This window comes from Bison bison, unplaced genomic scaffold (genome assembly GCF_000754665.1).
Source record: "Bison bison bison isolate TAMUID 2011002044 unplaced genomic scaffold, Bison_UMD1.0 scf7180017853538, whole genome shotgun sequence".
Lineage (NCBI taxonomy): Eukaryota > Metazoa > Chordata > Mammalia > Artiodactyla > Bovidae > Bison > Bison bison.
In genome coordinates this window covers 3,842-7,944 of record NW_011484111.1, presented here as the reverse complement: position 1 = coordinate 7,944, position 4,103 = coordinate 3,842, and positions in this window count along the sequence as shown.

The following is a 4,103-nucleotide window of genomic DNA, read 5'->3' as shown; positions in this document are numbered from 1 at the left end:
CATAGATTGTCCTTCAATTAAACTCATGCACGTATTTAAAGTAATGGCCTTAGAATTTTCACTAATCCATTGACATATTTTCCTACATTTACTGTCTCAGGGAATTCCCAGGTGGACCAGTGGCTAAGACTCCGTGTTCCCAGTGCAGTCAGCCTGGTTTCATCCCTGGTCGGGGAACTAGATCCCACAAGCCACAACTAAGACAGCTCCCAGACAAACAGATAAATAAATATTTACAAAAGTCTCAAAGGCACACCTACAGTGTAACACACTCGTGCAGCGCAGGACAGACTACAGTCGGGCCATTCTTATCCAGCCAAACTTTCCCTGAACTGTGTCTTCTCGGACCCACTGATTGGGATGGGGTCCTACCACCCACCACGTATCAGGCTCCCTGGGAACAGACGCTGCTCAGGGCTTTTCATACTCTCAATAAAAAGTGCTATGAGTATTACAGCCCTGCTCCCTGCAGCCTGTGCCCTGTGCCTGCAGGAGAGACGCCCAGGAGGGGTCACTTCATAAGAGAGGACACAGCGATGGGGGTCCACTGGAAAGCTTCACACACAGTAAAGATCCAGGTGTTTAGAAATCCAGAGTCACATCCCTGGCCTCACCCACTACACCTTCCCACCTCAACAGAGAAGAGCCCCCTCCTCCGCACGGCTGAGGGGACACACAGAGGAAGCAGGGCTCTGGCCACCAGGGAGGGGACACACAGAGGAGGGCAACCCACTCCAGTGTTCTTGCCTGGAGAATCCCAGGGACGGGGGAGCCTGGTGGCCTGCCGTCTATGGGGTCGCACAGAGTTGGACACGACTGAAGCGACTTAGCAGCAGCAGCAGTAGCAGCAGATTTGATAATATTGTATCTTTTGCTTCAATTTAGCTTTTAGATTGCTAAGATACTCTTATCCAATGCAGGTTTTCTTGGGCAAACATTGCTTGTTCAGAGATAAAAACTTTTTGATGAAGACATTGGCTGAGCCCAGAAGAGGTGGTTTCAGGCCAGGCCCAGCTCAGGGTCAAGGGCTCAATAAGACAGGCTTCTGTGACTGTTTCACTTGGGATTTTGTGATATAAAAGTCAACATGCAGAAATGAATTGTATTTTGTAGTTGAGTAATGAACCTCCAGTTTCTCAAAATAAAACCACTAACATGTATGATACAATCAACAGAAAACACTTAAAGATAAATCTGAGGAATATCAGAGGCTGTGCGCTGAAAGGACAAACATGCAAGAGAAATTAAAGGCACAGTGAACAGTTACTCCTCATCTGTCGTTCAAAACCCTGAGTGTCACTGAGATAAGTCATTAAAAGTAGCACAACATAACATTGTAAAGCTACTGGTTGTTCAGTTGCTAGGCCTAGTCTGACTCCATGGACTGCAGCACACCAGGCTTCCCTGTCCCTCACTATCCTGGAGTTTGCCCAAGTTCAAGTCCACTGGATTCGTGATGCCACCCAGACATCTCAACCTCTGTCATCGCCTTGTCCTCCTGCCCTCAATCTTTCCTAGCAAAAGGAGTTTTCCAATGAGTCATAAATATGAAATTATGCTGAAAATTAATGAGAATGAATAGGGAAATGTTCAAGTCCACAATTATTAAAAATAGTATATAACTTTAAAATTAAATACATTTAAAAGTAGTTCAAAAATGTGTGTTACTCTGGTCCCAGTAATTTAAAAAATCGTAAAATTTGACCGTATTTGTATGATAATAAACATTCAGCAAGAAAGATAAAAGAAAATTTGAGCAAGAGTGAAATATTTTCTTCCAGGAAAACAGTGAGTAGCCGGGCTGTGCAGGCCCTGCATTATTTACAGTGTTGCTTCCTTATACCTGTTTCTCTTGAGAAGTTGGAGGGGTGTGAGCAGCGGGGACGGGGCGGAGCCCTTAGAGGTCAGAAGGAAGGACGGTGGTTCCTGACACCACACAAGGGTCACTCTGCCTGCTCAGAGTCAGGCTCTGTAGCAGTGACGTGCCACCTGCCCCCTCCCCGCTGAGCACAGAGTCCTGAGCGCAGTCTGCGGTGTCTCAGCCGGGCCCATTGTCCAGCTCAGTGCTCAGGTCCTCTAGGCCTGGAAAGAGCGGCAGAGCTGGCGGTGTGAGGTGTCCGGGAACCAACAGGTCCCAGCCAGAGACCGCAAACCACGATTCCTGCAGGTCCCCAGCCCTCAGGAGCCGCGATTGGTCCTTTGGCTCCAGACGCTGTCCCTCAGCTTCCTTGACGACCGGGGGCTCCTATCCTTGGATGAAAGAGAGGAGGACAGGGGTGATGCTGATCCGGGCACCTGGACACAGGTGGTGCCACCACAGTCACCTTCATTCCGTGTCCTGGGAGTTGGGAGCAGAGTTAGCCTCCCTCAGAAAGGTGGCTTCTGCTTCCCAAGCCTATAGGGAGTGAACACGTGGCAGATGTTTTATTTAACTTGGGAAAGAGGAGACCAGGAACTAGTACAGTGGGGTCACGGAGTATAAAAACGAAATGCTTATTATCCACTAGGAAAGGACCTCGAAGCAAGCTGTGTGTGTGTGTGTGTGCGCGCGCGTGTGTAAGGCACTGCTTCATTTCTAATGAAGGAGAAAGCACCCCCGTCCTGCACAGTCGGGAGGCTGCTTCCATGGGGTCGTCACTGTCCTGACCTGACCCTGATAAAAGGAATATGTGTCCCAGACGCCCCCTCAGTCCTGACCCCTGAGCTGCCAAGCGCGCTGTGAACAGACTGACCCTGAGGGTCGGAGGGGAGCCCACAGACGGCCCTGAGGTCACAGGGGACACAGAACGGGCTCCTGGCCTGAAGGCAAGGAGACAGAGCACAGAGCGGGTCAGGGGCTTCCCTGAGGGCTCTGGTCACCGGGTCACAGGATGTGTGTCTGGGCCTGGACAGCAGGGGGCGCTCGGGGGCCGGTTCCGAGGGTGGTTAGGGGGATGGGAGCTGGGACCCTGGCGCTGCCTGGTGGCCTCTGCTCACGGCTCCCAGCTGTGACCTCCCACCCCAGGGCCACACATTGCCCCGCCCCAGTGAACCCACTGGCCACCCTCAGGCACAGGGGCCTGACCCAGTGCCCAGGGCCGGATGGGTGGGAGTCATTTGAATGAATGGACCCTCCCCCTTTCAGGGTATGAAGAGGGGAAGGAGCGGTGTGGGGACGCTCTGCTCAACTGTGGGGCCACAGACAGCAGGACGCCCTGACAGTGTCCACCATGGCCTGGTCCCCTCTGCTTCTCACCCTGGTCACTCTCTGCACGGGTGACTGGATGCAGGGACAGGGGAAGGGCCCTGGGAAGCCTCACAGGCCTTGCTCCCTGCTCTCATGTCTGGACCCCCGAGTCACCATCTCTGTCTATCCCCGTTCCAGGATCCTGGGCCCAGGCTGGGCTAACTCAGCCGGCCTCTGTGTTCAGAACTTTGGGTCAGAGGGTCACCATCTCTTGTACTGGAAGCAGCAACAACATTGGGGGTTATTATGTGAGCTGGTACCAACAGCTCCCAGGAAAGGCTCCCAGACTCCTGACCTATGAAATTAGCAAACGACCCTCAGGGGTCCCAGATCGAGTCTCTGGCTCCAAGTCTGGCAACTCAGCCTCTCTGACCAGCTCAGTTCATGCTGAGGACGACACTGATTATTACTGTTTCTCATGGGCTGACGGCTTGAAAGTTTGCACAGTGCTTCAGGCCAGAGAGAAGGAGACAAAAACCTGCTTCCCCCACAGCCATGGGGCTCCCAGGGCAAGGTGTTTGCCCCTCCCTTCCTGGAGTCCCTGAGACCATGGAACCCAGCAGACTGAGTGTGCCCTGACTGCAGCACAGTTGCCCCCTCAGCTCGACTCCCCTCCCTAGGCCAGCGGCACACAAGGGGTGGTCACACGCCCCTGGATGAAGGAGCTGCTCACAGCAATTGCCCCCGGCTCCCAGGTCGGAGTCGGCAGCACGGAGCAGGGGAGTCAGTGCGCCCTTGCTGGGTCACTGGGCAGTGAATGCACATCCCTGAGCTTCCACCACAGAAGCATTTTCTGTTAAAGGAAAAGGAACGGACCAGAGTTTCACAGCAATTTCCACGAATCCAGTATCCAGTATAATTGTCACTTCTATCAAGA